At 46.6% G+C, this 20,490-nt stretch overlaps 1 protein-coding gene across 1 annotated transcript in view; it reads left to right on the forward strand.

Annotated features, from left to right (window-relative positions):
• The first annotated feature begins 2,466 nt into the window (after positions 1-2,466).
• Positions 2,467-20,490, forward strand: part of TSPAN1 (tetraspanin 1) — a 151,800-nt gene continuing 133,776 nt past the window's right edge. Inside the window, exon 1 of the mRNA XM_086952339.1 lies at positions 2,467-2,612. The gene's annotated coding sequence lies outside the window, so the exon portion shown is untranslated. The remainder of the gene's footprint in view (positions 2,613-20,490) is intronic.

Below are 20,490 nucleotides of genomic sequence, written 5' to 3' on the forward strand. Positions count from 1 at the left end.
GGGTCCTGAAGCTGGCGGAGGAATTCCGCAATGAGGCGGCCAAAGCGGAACACAAGGTCTAGCCTGGCCCCCGCTCGGCCTCCACCGGGCTTGATCAGGAACACACCGAGGCAGGAGGGAGGAGGGGGACTGTTGTGGGATGGGAGTTGGTAGGGGCCTGGGTGGGGGAGGGGCACGGTTTTGGGGGGGTGGGGAGAAAAGAGTTCTTGCACTTGGCGTTGGGTTTGTTTCTTGCCATACGACCTTGCACAGACAATGAGTTTATTTACTAGCTGGACTTTACAGGGACACGCCTATTTTCGAAGCATCTGCACTGTAGTTTTGCTCGCATTATTCTTTGCTGCTGTATGGTGTTGCTCTGTGGAACTCAATAAAAATACATTTGATAAAAAAAAAAACTCAAGACCTTGCTGTTTTAATCTGACACAGGTTCATTCTTTCTTTGAGGAGCTAGCGCCGGGACACTTTGAATAGCTGCGCGCTTTATAAGCTCAATATAACATAACATAACATAATACAGGAGTAATCAGGATTCCCTGCATTCTTCTCAACTCACCTACCTTTGGGGAGTCATAACTGCTCACCCCACTCCCCTCCTTCAGCCTCCTTGCAGATGGGTGCAAGCTTCTATAAATATAATATTGGCTTTCATTCCATGGCCGTGAAAACCTATGTGACCCATTGATAAATGGTATTTGGAGCACCTGTTTTGATAAATGCGCATTCGCCCATTTATTACAACAGTGTAAAAGTAAAGTTCCAGTTTATTACCACAGTATAGCAAAACTGACAACAAAAACACGCTTTAATGACATAGATGACATCTAACAGTTACAGTGCACATGGAAAGCTCTCTCCTAGTAGGAGTCATCATCGTGTTTTTACATTACTTGCAAACATAATTTTCATAAAACAAATAGACGAGACATCGTGACATAAACCATATGCAGATGTGCAGAATATACTGTGCTTTTTATCACCGTTGTTCAGAGAGGAGAAGGGTATCAGGACCCCCTTAGCACCTCCGGAGTGACGGCCCACCCCTCACTCAACAATAGTGATAAATAGATGTTACCATTCCCCTCTTCATGGCGCTACGTTTGCTGACGAAAGACGGAAGTCTGAGTGAGCGTCGTCAAGATTCGAACTTGTGACCCACAGAAGGAAAGCATGAGTAAATCCTAGAGCTCTCCTCTAATGTGATAATCCCGGCTTTACTACTGCTAGAAGAGTGAACCACGATTTAGCCTATTTTTACAATCATCATCAGCCTAGAGTGTGGATTTTTGTCGACACTGCCATCCATCACACACACATACGCAAGGTCACTTGAATTATGCGGCAGAGGAGGTCCAAGTTATGGGGCAGGGTTAAGTAAATTACGTGGCAAGAAAAGGCAAATTATGCAGCGTAATAAGACACATTTTGTATAGCATTACTTCACGATTTTGTACTTTTTACACTTGTTAACGCGGTCTGTTCAGTGGGTGCACCCGTTTAACACCCAACTATAGCAATAAGCAACAGAAAGTGGACCAGTCAAACTTTGCAAATGCCTTCCACTGCGCTGCAACACATGTATCTGAGTTTTTCGTAACTTGCGAACCGAGTTAGAAAATATTTTTGGTGTCAAAATCTGCCGATTTTTCAGCAGATGATGGATTATGGGACAAATGTCACCACCTCCCGCCCCTCCCCCGCACCCTGAGACGCTCACGGGTGAGTAGTGCACTTATAAATTCCCTGATTGATTGATTGACAAATGCAGCACATCTGGGTATGTTAAAATCGCTGCAGCTACACAGTCCCATAATTCCAGGGGCTCTGCACATACCCAGGACCACTGGAATTATGTGATTGTGAGGCCCCTACAATTGTTGCATAATTGTAGATTTGCCGCATTTGACACATGATCCATAATCAACCACATAATATGCAGATTTTAACAAAAAATTATTTCTAGTTCAAACGGTTCAAAAGTTAGGAGAAATACAGGAACGCATATTGCAGCGCAGTGGAAAGCCCTTTGCAAAGTTTGACTGGTCACCTTTTTGTAACTTATTGCTATATTTGGGGGTGAAAGTGTTACTAATGAGGTACAACTAATGCCCAGACAGTGTTAAAAAAGCATAAACATGATAGAATAGTGAAGTTATAGTATCTCAAAATGTGCTGCATAATGCTTCATAATTTTCCTTTTCTTGCATAATTTATTCAACCCTGCTGCATAATTTGAGCCTCCCCTGTCGCATAATTCTAGTGGCCCGCCTACATATATACCTCGGCCAGCGCTTGCCAATGGTGGAGGAGCTGAGATTTAATGGCTTCAATAGCGGAACTTTGTTAGGCCTCTAGAGGGCAGCAGAAACCTGAGACTGGGCCCGCACAAGACACGCTCCCGAAATCAGGCAAGGTGACTTCACTTTTTACTCAGGCCGATCCTGATTGGTGGAGGGAAAAGCCGTTAGACTTCCTGCAGGGCTTGGCTCAATCACCTGTTTAAAGTAGGGGGAGGCTGGCACAGGTGCATCACATCGGGCTGGCAGGACCTGCGAACGGAGCCGCTTTCCAGCTGGGATTTCTATTCGCTTCGAAGTTGCCCAGATTTTAAGGTGAGTTTGCTATTAGTGGACCTTAAAATGCTTAGATAAGAGTATTCGTTTAAATAACGGAAAAGAGTACTAGAAAAAAACCTTCAACATGGAACGAAACATTTCTTATCGTTTGTAATATCTGTGCCTACATTTGTTGACATGTTTTATTTTGTTGTTGAAATAAAACGTCAATTGTGAAAGACAGGTTGGAAATGTCGCATGTTGCTTCCACCGTGTGGGTAGTCCATTAGAGGCTCTTTGTTCAAGCGTTTCAGAGATTCTATTTGTATTTCGGATTTGGTAATCGTGTGAAGCATGTGTGTGCTGGCTCACAAACTTGGTCTGTGCCCTGTTTGTGTCCTGCTTGGGAAATGTCCGTTTAGATGGTATTAGTTTGTGGTCTGCGTTTTCCAAGCACTTGCTTTTGGTTGACTCTGCTTGTGGCGTTTATGGAAGAGTCCGTTGTGGTTCGTTTTGGACACAACAGAGCGATTGATTCCTTTTAGGGATTTTTGAGTAGGTTTTCTTCTCTAGGCCATGTAACTCAATGTCTTCACAGACTCAGAAATCTGAACCCACTGAACTTCTTGAGGGCGCTCCGTGCTTCCATGTCAACCGGCCACTGTTTCTAGTCCTCCACTTCCCTTACAATTCATCGTCCTCGAGGGCCTGTTGTACAAAACCCTGCGATTAGCAAAATTACAGGGTGTGAAAACTCAAAAGGGCTTTACACAATGTGCATTGGTCGGAAAAAAAAGTGTCTGATTCATAGGAGCGTTTGCAACCCTTCGTGAACGGTAAACAGGAGGCCCTTCCTCCTCCTATCAACGAGTCCTAAATATATTTATGTATGGTTTGCGCCACAGCTGTGGCTGTTGGGTGGTATAGTGGTAACTCATTCACAAAGGGAGCGGCTTCCCCTTTGGCCATCATGAAGGGTGGTCCCAGGCGGCGCAAGCAGTCGCTCAGCTCGCTACCCCAATATCTTCCCAAATTGATTTTTTAAAATGTTAAATCCGCATCTTTCACGATAATGGGCAGAAGTAGGTTTAAAATAAATGTTTACCGTTTGAGAATGCAAATGCAGAGATTGCAGTTTGCCGTCCTTTGCAGGACTCTATCCCTGAAATCAGTCAGTCTCTTGTAAATTGAGACCTGCCCAATTAATACACACTAGGCAGGTAACTCTTGACCTCCTGCACATGGATCTCTTGCAATGCAACCTATTAGTACACGGGTCACATTGCAAATTCACACCTGTTTGCTAACCAGGCGTGTATGAATTCCACATCCCTGTTTGTGAATGAGTATTAAACATCAGGCCACTATGTCTTCATTCAATCGGTTATGTTGAGATGAGCCAAGGCTACACCTATCAAACTTAGGTAGGTTTAAGGCCCATGGCATGCCCTGTGGGCATGGAGCGATTTAGCACATGCTCCACTCTGGCAGCATGAAGCAATCCAGCAGCTGCGTTTGAAAGTTTACACCTATCCTTGTAACACAGCTATGTATATTGCACTTGTTGGTGCATTAAAATGTGATAACCACTTAAATATAATTATTTTAATAAAAAATGTTTACCTCCAATTCCTTTTTATTAGAGCTTGCCTCCAGGCAGCTCTGTGTGATGGCAGCTGACCACGCATGTTATCACACTGGCGCCACACACCTCAACATATATACATACATGTTGATAAAGAAAGGGGCTTTTTAACATCCACTTTCGTCCATTTTCTACCGTGGTTGAGTAGGTTTGATGCTTTGACTTACAGGGTTCTCCATCATGCTATTAACTACTTTTTAAAAGTAGTTGACACAAACATTGACATAATGCCTAGCTTTTTATTATTTTCTTTTTATATATGTTTGTAATTTGAAAGTCCCTCGCACTCCCTCCTGTCTCTGCACTAGTGGTCGCCCCCAGTTGTTTCTTTCCGTAATAGTGCTCCCCTGCCTGTTCTGCATCCTGTTCTCCTTTTTTTTCTTTCCTTCTTCTAAAGGCTTAACAGGGAAAGCACTACCAAGGCAACGCCCATCATTTCTTAATGCTTTGTGCGTTTTTTTTCTTTTCTACTATAGCATTCCAACATGGCTACCAGTAATGTAAAAACAAAAGCCAAAACGGCTGTTATGCATCACTAACCTTGCACACACAGCAGCCTTCTTGGAAGGCCAACCATTCCAAGACAGCACTGTGTTCACATACAACACGTGCATGCATGCCCTGTGACATCCTGCAGTCGTTTTGGTATTTACAGTGGTGAAAATAGAAAACCACGAACCTTAGGGAACCAGTTGGCCAGCATTCACCTACTAAAAGCAAGACCAATTTGCTTTTCCACGGCTTCGACGTTTCAGAGTTCTTTTCTCATAAAATCTAGCTTTTGCAACCTTTCCTGAAGAGAGACCAGATGGCTCAAATTATTCGGGCTCAGGTTTTGCTCTCAGGAATCGGTATCAGCTGTTCGAATTGATGGAATACAGACTGAAACTACCAGAATGTACTGTGAAGTTGAAAGCAAAATGAGTGCCAACCCACATGAGTGCCAACCCCTTATGCTATCAGGCTACCATCTCTTCTTGTTATCGCCTGTTTATACCCGTCACCTGTCCACATGTTCAAAGCACCTTAAAATGGCCTTCACCGACCTGGCTCACTCCTATCTGAATAGGAAGAAGTAGTAAGTGAACATTAAGTTTGTGAGACCTAGCAATGTTTAGACTGAGCAGTGGGCTACAACGACGCTTTGGACAGCTTTGATAATTTCAGATTATAAGCGGGCAATTAGATTAGACTTCAGCAACACTCTACGCTGGAATCTCTAACCATCTCCTACACGCATCCAGACGACCATTCAGAACACCGCAGCGAGACTCATTCTTGACCTCACATGGTGCACACATCTCACCACACCTCCGCTGGCTCCCCATCTACAACAAGCATTTACAATGCAATGGTTTTGCCTTTGTTAAAGTTTGAGCTATTGGCAATGCTCTTGACATTCTTTTTATTTATGTTTTTTTTAACATAAATAAATGGCATTGTCATTTGCAATGCCACTAGCTTTATCTTTCGCAAATGACACCCACAAACACCTACAGAGAGCCCCCCCAACACACACCCACACAGAGCCCCCCCCACACACTGCGAGCCCCCCCACAGACTGTGAGAAAACATAGCTCCAGGACAGCACAACTCCGGGCCATAAACATGCAAAGCAAAAAACAGCTGTTAAAGCATGGAAATCAGCGAATTGCATATTCTACAGCAACACATTCTGTGGCAGGTCATGTGATCACTCATTAATCCACATGTCCCATGTCCTTTGCGTGTATCTTGCCACTTATATTTTGCAAATGAGGGACGAATTCAAAGTGGACAGGAGCGACAGATATTCCCGAGAGGAAAAGAAAGCGATCCCTGTAGGGAAGCTCGAAGGGTCATTGATCGTGGTGGGTCAGTAATCCAGGGGAGGAAAGGAGAGCATGGGGATGAGGCAACGTCTCCTAAAATGCGGGAGGTGGCAAGGTAGGGGCATCGGCGCGTAAATGGTGCCAGGGGGATAGCTTCTAAAACGGAGAGAGATACACAGTGTGAAGGAGTGCACCAATTCTTTATTCCCATTGAGAGGGGCCTCGTGATTGCCAAGGGGGGAGGGTATGGGAGCAGGAATAGCTGAGGTCGATTGATACATGTAGCGCAGTAGTCGACACCTCTTCTTGTAAAGTGTAAATCCTCACTTTAATCAAATAAAAAAAACATCCTTTACAAAATGATGATCCCCCCCCACCACCCCGCTCCATGAGGCCTTTGTTCACAACAACAGCTGTGAAAGGAATACATTGAATTGTGGCTGGTTAATGCACTGTCATGCAACAACAAGTAAACATTTTAAAATATTTAAGTATTTCAAGACATTCTCTGTGGACGTAAGCACACTAGTTTATGCTTTAAGGAAATCCATTTAAGAATGGACTCCACAGATGCATGCACACCCATGTTGGTGTTTTTTAATAGATTTCCTTAAACCGTAAAAACATCCATCCAAACGTAGACAGCAAGCAGACTTTTGGGGCGCTGGGGTGGGCAGGGAAAAGCATTGCCATTTCCAACTGGTTTCACAGGCGATGCCTACTTGTTTTGTCAATGTGTGTTATTTACTTTCTTCATTATGTGACGTTGTGATTGATTCAATCAATTACAAGGATTAATTTTTGATGTTAATTTCATGTAAGTGTCTGTAGCAGGAAAATGAAGCAGATGGTACAGTTGGCAGATGTGTCAGTGGTCAGGAGCAGGTTTACCTAACGTCAATACTCGCAAACTAGCAAGGCTGTTAACTGTGCTATCTAGCCAGGCTTCTTATTGCATATTGGACGTTAACCCGGGCTTTATTGTCGTTACATACCTCCGACGTTTAGGTTTTAACCATTTGGAAATTAATGTGCACTAGAAGGTAACGCCCACGACCAGCTTTGGGCATGGGCCAGTTGGACCCAGGCCAAGGGCGCCAAATATTCATAGGGCGCAACAGGGAGCTACTTGACTTAACCTCATTCAAATAGTTCGTCCATCCCACTTCATCAAACGGAATTGCCAAATATAACCCACGCACGCCAAATCAGTGATCATTCAAAAAGTGAAAAACAAAACTGATTAACGCCTAAACTTCCTGAAACAAGTTCATTAAAATGTAGGAAGTGCATAGCTGCCAAGGTTTCAGATTGCTAGGTGTGACCTTTTCATAATTTTAGAGTAATTATGAGTGACATTTAACCGACTATGAGTGACACTTTTCTCACGAGCAAAATCAAACAAAGAAGGAGGGAAACAAATAACTGAAATTACACCCATTTGAGCAACGTGACTGCACAAGCAAAAGCAACATTTTCATAGCATAGCAAGTCAGTGCAACAGTAGATCTTGACTTGCATTCATCCTCACGGTGCAACGGAGGTCTGACCTGTGTCACCTTAGCACAGTAAGTAACTACATGTGTTATAATCTGACACACTGTACCAGCACCCACTGACTGCCTCGCGCTGTGCCAAAAAGGAATTTGGTAATTAACAAACACACTTAGATGGCAAGTGCATTAAGCCCGAATAAACCGAAGCACTATATTTAGGCCTTAACAAGAAATATTTGAATATTTCCTGCCACGTAACACCGTGCAACCAGCACTGTACGACTCACTTTCCTTAACTAGGTAATGTATTCCTGGAGCTGTGTGTAGTGTTGACAGATCCGGATACACTGGTCCAACTGAACCCAGAGACAGTGCAGATTTGTAAAAGAAAAGTCCAGGGCAGGCACTTGTGTGAGAGGGATCCAGAGGAAGTGAGAGATAAAACATTGAGTACATACACAGGGAACAGAAGGTTTAATCAACAAAGAAGAGACAGCAATAGATCAAAAAGAAAACAGAGTAACATGGGAGAAAAACAAAGAAAATGGAAAATAAGGCCAGAGAATGGGTGGAGAGGGTGATAGTTGAGAGAGTCTGGGAGGCAGGAATGAATGAAAAAAGGCCAAAGAGAGAACTCAGCATTGGAAAAGGAAGGGAGCAGATGCAAGTGCGAAGGGCACTGGAGCAATAGCAAAATTGGGGGCCAAGACAAAAAAAAGTCAAATCACAGAGATGGGCCACAGCACTCTGGGGCAATCCCCTAAACTCTCACCTGCCACCTGAACCGTTGTCACCATCTTGTCCTGGATGGCATCGCAGACGTATGTCCCTGAGTCAGATGGCAACGCCCCATGGATAGTGAGCTGCCTGTGGGCACCCCGTTTCTCGATCCGAACTCTCTTTCCCGACACCAGCTTCTCCCCGTCTTTATACCAGTGCACAGAGGCAGTGGGCCGGGACAGCTTGCATGCCAGGACTAGGTCATCGAAGGCCTCCAGGCAGTGGTGCTCGGGAGTCCCTGTGTTTCCAACGATGACCACCGGGGGCTCTAGACCAATGACACATAGTATGGTCAGTATTAGCCAAGATGATCAATTGGCAACACCTCAATTTCCTCAAGTGAAATATTACTACAGAGAGGACAAGCAGGTAGGGGAAGGAGCAGGGACATCACTGGGAGCTTGTAACAGCAGCTAATGTGGAACGCAGAAGCTCGGTGAGGATTAAAAAAACTGCAACAACATCACAGATAATCCAGCACAGCAGGAATATGCAGGGAGGCAAGCTGTAGCACGGCTAGGGACAGTGAGCTAGCAGGACGAAGAACTAGACGCAGGCAGCACATCTGGGGACAGTGAGCTAGAAGCATGAAAAACTAGATGCAGGCAGGACAGCTGGGGAAAGTGAGCTGGAAGGACAAAGAACTAGACGCAGGCAGTACAGCTAGGGACAGTGAGCCGGAAGGACAAAGAACTAGACACAGGCAGCGCAGCTAGGGACAGTGAGCCGGAAGGACGAAGAACTAGACGCAGGCATGCAAAGTGGAGGTGAGTCAGAACAGTGGAGACCTGCATGTCCCATGTCAGATGAGCTGAGGAAAGATGGAGCCAGAGCACATGAGCGATGGGATACTCAATATCGGACAAGCAGAAGGTACGGGGAGCCAATGAGCAGCTGAGATAGGCGAACATTTAATAGCAGTGAAGTGTGTTGCCACTGTTGACTCAATACCGAACATCAAACCATGGTTCGGACATTGACAGTGAGTGGACAACAGAAGCAAGCAGAAACTCGAAGCCAATCATGGGGAGAAGCAATGTGGAATTAGACCACCAGAGACAACTTGATAGATACCATGCAGAGAAGGGGAGACATGGAAGCCTCAATATCAGACATGCACAGAAGAGGGGAGCATGGGAGCAGTACAGGCAGGCATGGATTTACAGTGTAGCAGGCAAAGAAGGGGGTGATGGGTGAGTGAACGCCATGTTTGAGCAAGCAATCAATGACAGACATGCAGAGCGGTGGTTAGTGAACAGCAAGGAGAGATGAACAAAAGCAATGCAGAGAATGAGAGAGATGGAGACTGGTGGTGACGTACCGTGGATGAGGCGAGAGGAACAATCCAACAGGAAGAATCTATCAGGGAGGATGGTACAGCGAGCTCACTGCGAATCAGTGGAAGCTCGAGGTGATGTTTGGAAAGTGAATGCACAGGATGAGGCGGTGAAATGTAGGATAGCACAGACTCTGAACACACACAGACCACCCAGTAAGCTGTACACCATAAAAAGACCACATACAAATGAGACAGCACAAAATCAAGAAATAAAGAGACATTTATGAATGATATTTCGAGGAGCATCCCTGAAAAGGCCACGGGAGCCCCGCGGGCGCCGCCATACTTCCTTCTTCCCCCGGGCTGCGGGGGGCGGGCACTTCCGGCCGGCCGCGCTAGGATTGGCCGGCCGGCCGGTCACTTCCGGGTCGCCGCGGGCAGCGCGGCGGCCCGTCTCTAGCTCAGGCAGGCGGTCTGGGGACGGGAGGGTAGAGGGAGACTGGATGGAGGCGAGCTGGGAGTGAGAGAGCAGGGAGGTGGGAGGTTACAGGGCAGAGGAGCGCGCAGAGCGAGAAGCGCCGAGAGGGAGAGACCAGGGGGAGGGGAGTCTGCGGGGAGCGGGCCTGCCCTACAGTGCCGGCAATGCCGGACCAGACACGGGGGCGTTCCCGGCGTCCCGTGACGTCGGCAAAAGCCAAAGAATGTCGGGAATGCCCCCGTGTCTGGTCCGGCATTGACGGACAGGCCCCTCGTCCAATGGCAAGGCTCCGTTTACGGAGCCAGCCAATCAAGGACGAGGGCCGAACCAAGCCACACTACAGTTCTCATCAGGTTTTCGCCTGCGCCGAAAAGATGCGCAGAGCGCATCTTTGGCGAGGCAAAACCTAAAAACACAGCCCATTCAAACTCCAAACACAACATCAGACCAGCATAACTGAACAACCCCCTGCACTTTAACCAACACACCAGACAACTATGCTCACCCACTCGATCATTCACACACACAAACCCACAAAAGCAGAACGGGAGGCCGAGCATTCTACTACATTGCATCCAGGACCTGGACGACCTCCCCAATACATCAGACCCTCCTCCTCACTTTTTGAGTTCTGCAAGAAGCTGAAGACCTGCGCTTCGACTAACTCTGCAGGGTCCGACACTGAACACCTATGCCTACATGCTGCTTCAGCGCCTGGATAGCCTCATGCGTGATTAGTTACGTCATACTAAGCCACATAACATAACATAATACAGATTCAGTTCTCATCTGTATCTCCAGTTATAAGCAGTACTCTTGCATAACGCTGGAAACCAAGATAAACTTTTTCTCCCACTTTTTTTCCAATGGTGTTAATATTGTATAAATAATTTTCCTAAAATAAGTAACCTCTGTTTTAAATGTAGCATAGTTTGCAAGTATGACCATCATGATTGTTGTAAAAATCTAAGTAGTTACAAATATATGCTGCAGACTGAGTGTCGACAGGGCCAGTTCGGCCTTTCGTCGTTCGGAGGTGAATGAATCGAGTGCGATTCTACCGGAGTATAGTAACGCCTTTTAGTTGCAGCGCTAAACAAGCCAGTGCCTGAGAGGCTGGGCATGGTTTACAAGACTGGCCTACATTCTTCTCTTCCTGGTATGTGAAATGGATAATTTACCGCCATCTCGGAGGGACTTGTTTTTCCTCTGTCAGTTTGTGTTACCTTAAGCAACCATAGTATATGAATATATATATGTGTGTGTGTGTGTATATATATATTTAATATTTCATTATTTAATTAAGCAATTGTGAGAAAAACGTTGGTACCCTCCAGAAAATTATAATTGACGTGACCTATAGTTTCTGATGGGGCCCATTGCTGGTATGAGTACTGAGACTACATTGAAGATTTCAATTGTATATTTATGATTTGACTTGTTTGTATATTACCTCTGTATTCTGTCTGCGTCTTTTTTCTTTTGTTTTTCCAAAATGACTGATTTTCGTTCCATAAAATAACCCAGTTTCCCTTCTCTGATCTCATAAAGTTAGTGCACATTTTTGACTCCTTTTCTTTAAATCATTTGGAACATGACACATAAAACACGCTTTAGATTGGTACTTGATGGGAAATCTGTAAGTGCCACCTATTTTTAAAAAAAAACTGTCTTGCAAGAGAAATTTGCATGCCCTCAGATTGGTTCATGGTAATTTTTATGATTACTATATTGGCCTTTTTTGTTGTCTCTTCCTTGGTTAAGAGGGCATTTGATCATCGCAGCTGCGCAGCGTAAAAAAAGCCAAGCAGGACCATGACTCTTCAGTTTGACCTTTTTAGGTCGTGCAGTGCAAGTAGCTACCAATGTAGTCGGTCAATAAACTTTATTCGGATATTACATTTATCCATAAAAGTACACACATAATTACATACATGGGCAGGATAAAAAAATCACATTAAAATGGGGTGACAATGCTGAATTTTTCCTTATTAAAAAGGGTGACTGCAAAAAGTGCAAGGTGTCATTATTGTCCGGATCCTCAAATTCATGTCTTTTTCTTTGGCATTATCAAAAAATAAAGTGCATATGCAAGAATTTCCCTTTAAAGTAACACAATATATACACAGAACACATGTTTCGTGCATCAATTAGAGCGAGAGCTGGCTAAGACATTTAGCAGCATTATTTAAGGTGCCGGTTTTATAAAGTGCATGGAGCGTAAATCCTGGTTGGTAGACCATCTTGTTAAAGTGCAAGGTACAATGTCAACAGTTGATCATTAAAAATGGCAGATGCAAGTAGAAACTAGATAACATCTTTGTATACCGATAAAGCATTTTGGCCAAATAAGCATTAGTTCTCGAATTATTTTGATTTATAAATTTACAGATAGCAGCATAAGTTAAAATGTGGATGTGCAAAGTGCAAATAGGCCTCTTCCAAGTGCGTAATAATCACGTTGGTCTAATTGAATGAATATTAATTCATAGAGGAACGGGATCGGGTGGCCATTTTTAAAAAAGTGCACACAGTATATTAGTTCATCATCTCCAAGGTGGAGCACTGTCTTATATGCCACTTTAAAATCCTTTATGCATTTAGCTCTAAAAAACGGTATCAGGAGGAATTTACAATATCTTTTATAGTAAGAGCAGAAGAACAAAAAATGCATTAGTGTTTGTTTTACCTGGGTTCTGACATGGGCAAACCAGATTCTCGATATTAGGATGGTAGCCCATGGGAAAACACAATAAAAACTTTATAGATCCTGCTCTAAGACGAGACAGAAGACTACGCTCCCAATAAGTAATCTCTTTAAGGAGGTAACTAGCCTGTGTAGGCGAAGTAGATTCGGTGTCACCTACTATTTGAATATACTGCTTCAATGTAATCGAATACTGATAAAGGAAAACCATGTTCCATCGTAACTCTTAGTCCAAACTGTTATTTTGTTTGTTATGGCTAATTTAAATTGAGAGATTATTTTGACCTAAAATATGTTACTGTCCTTTTGCTTTAGCAACCTCAAGCAGTATCCCAGTATACTTTTAGAACAAAATCTGTCCTGTATATACTATGTATGCCTTAGGGTAGATTGGCACACAGGCAACGACCCTTGTCCTGCGTGGGCAAAACATTGTGAATCCCAAAACCGAATCCAGAGATGTTGACTGAAATAAAATAGAAATGGCAAGCATTTTAAAAACATTTTTTAGATATGCACATGGTAACTGAAATATCACTACCATTTCAAAATCTTTGGTGGGGGTGATCTAAATGGAATATATAAACAAACAAACTGCTCTATTCTTCTAAAGGACTATGGCAACTTCAAGATTTGATCTTTAAATCGTCGCTACCTCACCGAATTGGAGATCACCATGGACTATTTGTTGGTCTCCTAATAAGTGATGTGTCTAGCAGACAAGCTATCTAACTTCATTAACCTAATTCTGCTCTGCCTGGCGTAAATTGACACATTTAGGGGATTTATGAGAATCCTGAAGTACTTTATAAAGCCCTACTGTCTTTCCTTGACCTCATAGGCTTTGAAATCTAATCATATGTTCCTAGAGAGTCTAGTCCAGTACCAGGTAAAAAATTGGAAGCAGAGGGGTATTTGAGGGTTTGCTTAAATAGGGGTTGCCCTAAAGTTGCAGACTCCCAGTAGTGCGGCCACGAGTGACCATTAAGGCCCCAGTGTCCGTGCGTCTGCGTCATCGTGATCACTTTGAGAAAACAATGCCTTGCGGTGATTGTCGCGGAGTAGAGGGCACCGAATCACGATACTGAGAACGATCTAGATTTATGAGCAGTAAATTAAAAATATATGCAAGAGATTTAAAATCTCAGCCTTTTTGGTTCATGGCCATCAAATCTCGTGTGGCACGTCACTATGGGGCCGATTATGATGGCGGACGGGCCTGAGTCTGTCTGCCACCATAAAGTAGGAGAGACTGTCCGCAGGGGCAGCGGCGGTCCCTCCGTGCAGATCAGGATGTGACTGCCAGGGTGGCGGTCACATCCTCTATTTTTAACATTGCGGCGGGTGCAGCTTCAAGCTTCACCCGCCGCAATGTTATAAATGCATGCACGGCATTTGCGTGCACAAAGCGGCAGGCACCGCGCGGTGCCTGCCGCTTTGTTCACGCAAATGCAGGGGGGTACCATAGGTACCCCCCATGTGCACCCCCCTTCACCCAGGGGGCCCACAACGGGCCCCCGAAGTGAAGGTCCGTATGCTTTTCCACGGCAGAGAAGCCGCAGTGGAAAAGCATACTTTCTACTCCATCATAATGTCTGGTGGTGTCTGATAGACACCGCCAGCCATGTTAATGCTTTTCCGCCGCGGTCGGAAGGCGACCGCGGCGGACAGATTCCAAGACCCACCAGCCATCCTAATTTGGCGGTGGGTCTTTCAAGCATCCGCAGCGGTTTTCCCGCATCCTCCGGGCCGGCGGTGGCTTCCGCCAGCCCGGAGGATGCGGGAAATCCGCAATCGTAATAGGCCCCTTAGTTTGCATTTGATATATATATAAAGTGAATGTCTGATGTGGCACGAGCCATCTGCACGTTCTAGTAATGTCACTTGACATCTTAACAGTTCTAAAAGTAAAATCAAGCTGGCTTTTTAAAGAGTATAAGCATGCAACAAAAATGTGGCCGCATAGGTGGTTAATGTGCCAGCAGCAGAGGCTTGTGTGTATGATGCTGAACATTTGCTGAAGTCCATAGGAACCAGCATGTTTTTGCCTGAGGGAAATAAAATAAGCACAATTACGTTGATGCAAAGCTACCTGAACTTGTAAGAAACACTTCAAGTTTGATTGATAACAAGATAACCATACACTGGGCTCAAATATGAACACACCTGTAAGGGCCTGTACATAATGCAACAATGCCCCACCCTGTGAAATTTATTTATGAAAACCCAGGAGTAAGCAATCTGGCATACTTCATTACTTGGAATCACTCATTTCAAAGATGCAAATCACAAAGGGGGTGATTATGATGGCGAAAAGACCACCACCGCTAGGCCGGCGGTGGCAACCGCCGGCCCTGCGGTGGTTGTCCTTCCACCATCCGACATATATTTCCCACCGCCAGATTACGATGGGGGTGGGTATTGCGGCAGAGGGGAAGTCTATTCGCCCCTTTTCGGCTATTGTTACGATTGCCGGCCGGACAGAGCTGGGAAGTAAAATGGTGGCAGTGCCTAGCAGGCACCGCCAGCCATAATATGATGTGGGTTTTTCAAGGCCTTTCCATGGCGGTGATGCCGCCTAGGAAAGGCGGGCGAGGATTGGCTTTGGGTGGCCCAGTGCGGGCCCCCTGGTGGGTGGGGAGGTTGCACTTCGGGGGTACCCATGGTACCCCCTCCAGTTCCCTGCACCAAGTGGCAGGCTCCACGTGGTGCCTGCCTTATGGTGCTGGGAAATGCTTTGCATGCCCTTTTACCATTGCCGGCGGTGCTGCAGCCAGCAGCACCGTCGGCAATGGTAAAAGGGCAGGATGCGCCCGCCAGTATGGCGTGCACATCCTAATTGGGCCGGTGGACCGCCGCACTTCTGGCGGTCGGTCCCATCAGTGTTATGGTGGCGGGTGGACTGATGTCCACCCCCATCATAATGAGCCCCAAAGTTGTGAAGTTATGGGTCTCACTATCTAATGAAGAAATTAAACTCAACACTGTCGACTGCCTAACAGTCTAGCCATGAAATTTCGCGCATATCACCCCCCTCTGACATGGAACGACCAGCGACCCTTATGTCCTGGTGTGAAAATGAACCCTGACCTTCTCCAACCCAATGTCTGTCCTGCCACTGTCTACTCTTCCACGTGTTTTTGCAGGTAACCACCTCTCAGATACATCCCTACTTCTATTCACATACTACTCCTATCAAATAACATTTCCTTACTGCATCCTAATCCTCCACTTGTTTTAAACTAGTCCTTTCCTCCTCATGCAAATCTTAAATCATCCTCTCTCCCATCTACTTGTCCGTTCTAAACTGGTCCAGTCGGCTACAAACACCTCCACTAATGCAGGTTGCGGATCCGGATCATATTAAGAGTCCAAGACTAAACACGATTCACTAATCCCACGGCTCCTGGAACAGCTTGCGACTCACTGATTAAACACTTCAACGCCCATCGGGGATGGAAAGCACCATAGAAATGCGTACAATACATACAGTACAGCTTGTTATTTAAGATCCAAAACACAGGCTTCTTTGCTTCCCATAAACATGGGTTATATAACCCTGGACAATGCAGTGTGTACACAATTCTGTTTGTTTGTGCTAAATAAAAACTATTGTTTCTTAATTATGCAGTTTAAGAATTAGCCCACTGTTTTAAACCTGGTTAATTAAATTGCTCCAAAATAGACTTGTACATAAAGTTGAGTATAAAGTCCTTTTCGCCCAAAAATTCAAGAGCCTAATCCTGCCCATTTCTAGTTCTCTTGGCCACATTGAGTGTGTACACATCCGACGCGTGTTGTCTTATTGCTGTTTTGGCCTGTGATGGTTTGTCCCACTTGCGGATACTGTAGCCTTCCCCAAACCGATGCCTTAAGTAGGTCCCTTGCTTTGTAGGATTTTGACACAAAGGCGTTGGGTTTCTTATTACTCATTGTTGTTTGCTCCTGTTTCCCCACTTGGGTTATTCTCCTTGTCTTGTTTATTTGCTGCTATTTTGTGGAGAGAAAACGTTTTGTCGTGTTGCTCATTGCGACACGTGTTTTGCATCCGATGATGAAAAATGAAAGTGGGCGGGACGTGTCCAGAGAAGCCCCTTAGTTCATCGACGCCAGCTCCAGCCGCACAGCTTTGCATCCGCTTCTTCTGGTGTAATGTTTTCCATCGGAATTGTTTACATGCTGACCTGCGAAAACGTAGGCTGTGTGAGGTGTCCAGGGTTGGATTGGGATTAAAAATCGGCTCGGGCACGCATAAAAAATCTGCCCACATTTGCATAATGCCTTCCCTCAAATCACTTCTTTTAGCGTAATTTTACATAAAGGGGAGGGGTGGGGGTGGCGCCCAAATCGACCCCCAGTCTCCCTCAGCTGGAACTCGGCCCCGGCTCCTCGGGCTAATGCCCCGGGGCCGTTACCAATCAGACGCTGGGTGCGATGTAGGCAGTAGGCGTGGCCTAGGCATTGATGAAAGGGTGCTCATGTTCCTGCTACATGGTGTTCTGCAACAATCACACTACAAGGGTGCAAGCTGCCATTGTATCGTATTTTAAGGAAAGTATTGTAATTGCATGTATATAACGCGTACTACCCCTGACGAGGCGTCGAACGGCTGTCATGGTATAAAGAGTGATTTGTAGGGATTCCACGTTTACAGTCCTGCAATAAGATTTTCCATCCCCAAGTTTACGGATCCTACATGTACGTATCTCAACACGATTTCACGTGTACGCATTCCACGTGTATGGTCTTGCAGTAAGAATTTCTATTCCCAAGTGTACGGATCTCACATGATTTCACGTGTACGGATTCCACATGTATGGTCTTGCAGTAAGAATTTCTATTCCCAAGTGTACGGATCCCGCATGATTTCACGTGTACAGATTCCATATTTACGGTCGTGCAGTAAGATTTTCTATTCCCAAGTGTACGGATCCCACGTGTACAGATTCCATATGTACGGTCTTAAAGTAAGATTTTGCGTTCTCAAGAAAAAGTTAATAAAATGCGGTGTGAAAGTAGAGCATGTATCTCGCTGCTGGATTTATCTTTTGACTACCGTGAGGCAATTTATACGATGCACACCGTGTGAAAAGTAACAGCCAAGGGTTTTGATAAAACTAGCCTCGGGTTTAACATTGCAATGCACAGGATGTATACATCCTGTATTGTGCCTTCTACTGAAAGCCCTGGCACCCAGCAGGCCAGTGGTCTGAAGCCCCGAGGGCACATCTCACCCCCTGCTTCTAAACCTGATGCAATTGCTGAATTGAGGAATACAAATAGTTTCTCACAGTGCTACGAATATGCAAATTGTCAAACAGTGGGCGCTACAGAAGACAACCATTGATCTATGTTAGTTACATATAAAACCGTTTCCCATTGAAGTTACCGTTGCAGTGGATAAACGCTGCAAACGCCAAAAACTCACACACTTAAAGAATTTTAGATACGACCATGGTACTACGTAAATATTGTAACTTAAACAAAAGTGCACGAAGTCAGGAATTAAAGCAATGAAGATAAGTTAAAACCAGATTCTAACAACTCGTGTGACTTGAAATCCAAGCTAAGCCAGCTCAAATAGGCATAAAATAAATACCACAAAAATTTGATCTAGTAACATTTTATTTCAAGGGCTTAGAAATGGCAGGAGTGCTGTAATTATGACGTTCTGTATAAAATACAATTTAATATAATGAAGTGTTTTTCTGGGGGCGTGGCTTGGGCGCCGATGGCGATGGTCGCCTGAGAGCTCGGCTCCGGGACTGAGCCCGGGATTATCCTGAAAATTGGAGGCTGCGGGACACCCCAGACCCTGCATTCTGTTGAATATGCCGACGGTAACCTGCCAAGGCCCCTGACGGAGATCGGACAAGAATTGCTCCGGACTTAGACCGAAGTTTGCGGAGTTGCGGAATGCGACCCAACATGGCGCCCGGTCTCCTTTGTCCCCCGGTGGGGACCTGTTGACTCGGAGAAGTGCCGTGGGCAGCGACTGGCGCCTGGCTTCACCATCCCCGGCTCTTCTGGGCGTGAGACATTTATTGGCTTAGACCTTTTTTGCAACAGATTTGTACTCGGTTGGACGGCCGGGTGGGTGCCCACGCAGTGGAGGGCACCGAGAGCGGACGCCCTGCGAGCCGAGCGGTGGCTCGCCTCGCGACTCCGCAACTAGCTACGGCTTCCTGACCAGTCCACCTACATGGGAGGCGCGACACTCTGGCGCCGCAAATCATCCGAGGGAGTTGGTGGCCCTCACCCCGGGGCTGTAGTGGAGAAGCGGGTCTGCCCGACTCGGCGACGGCTGTCTCCGCCCCCTCATCGGTGCCCCCGGACGCCGTGGCGGTGGCGTGAGCCGAAGCGGCGGAATCTCCACGGGCTCTGGAGAAGGAGGTCGCCCATACTCGAATTGAGGACAAGCACCCGGGAAGGTCGTGATCGATTCCTGCACGCGGAGCCGCCTAGTCCGGGACTTTCACGGAGTGCCCCTGGGAGCATGGGGAAACCTAGAGGGGCCAAGGGATCCAACCAGACCGCCTCGGACACTGAAGCCCAGGACAAGGAGTAGCAGAGAGACCCGAAAAGTTCTGATGGCGCGCAGATGCAGCAACAGTTCGACCGTGTCCTGGAGGCAATAGCGACCACGAGATCGGCCCTCCAGCAGGACATTGCTCAAGTGGCGACGAGTCTGGGCCTCCTCAGGGCAGATCATGGCAAACTTTCAGACCGGGTCAAGGAGGTGGAGAGCAAGGTGGAAACCTTGGAGCCGGCGCAGCGCACCTTGGCTGCGACGATGAAGGACGCCCTATCCCGAATTGCGACCCTGGAACGGAGGGCGGAGGACGCGGAAGGCCGCAACAGGAGGAACAACATCCGAGTGGTGGGCCTGCCGGTAAAGATCGAGGATGATGACATGGTGGGGTACTTGGAGACCTGGCTCCGAGACACGGTGGTCCCGGAAGGGCTGTCCGCCTTCTACACACTAGAACGGGCCCACAGAGTCCCAGCACGACCCCCACAGCAGGGACGCACCCCGAGACCGGTAGTGGCGCGGCTGCTGCATTTTCGGGACAGGGACTTAATCCTCAATGCCGCCAGGCACAATGGCCCGTTTAAAGTAGCGAACAGTCAGGTGAACATCTTTCCGGATTACACCTACGAGACTCAGCGCAAGCGGTTCTCCTTCCTGGCGGTTAAGCGCGAGCTCAGGAGCGAGGGCATTCAGTATTCACTCCTGTACCCTGCAAGGCTCCGCATCATTGTCGACGACAAAACCCAGTTCTTAGACACTCCGGAGGATGTCTGTAACTGGCTTGAGCTCTACAGGTCAGGGAAAGATGGCTTTGGCTCCTCGTCCCAACAGGCAGATGAGCCGGAACAAAGACGGCGATCCAAGAGGGTCAGGAATCGCCGCGGCCGCACAGGAGGGCCCTCAACTGCGGAGACATCATCGGAGCGGAGGGGAGTGCTGGAAGTATTGTCGGAGTTGTCGGGAGCACGGAATGAATCCATCGAGGAGGAAGACAACCTGGGTGATGAGGGAGCACCATCGGACTCGGAGGACTCAGTGGCCGATAGCGCCCATACACCGGTGATCACACCGAAATCGGTGGAGGACCTATTGGATGGACAGGGGTAACGGGGTATACTGATTTGTTTTGGGTGGGGGCCCGGCAGGGGGGAGGCGGTTGCCGTCCTTTATTGCTAACAATGGGGAAGAGTGGGTTGGGGGGCCTCTG

Source organism: Lissotriton vulgaris, chromosome 1_1 (genome assembly GCF_964263255.1).
Source record: "Lissotriton vulgaris chromosome 1_1, aLisVul1.2, whole genome shotgun sequence".
Taxonomy (NCBI): domain Eukaryota; kingdom Metazoa; phylum Chordata; class Amphibia; order Caudata; family Salamandridae; genus Lissotriton; species Lissotriton vulgaris.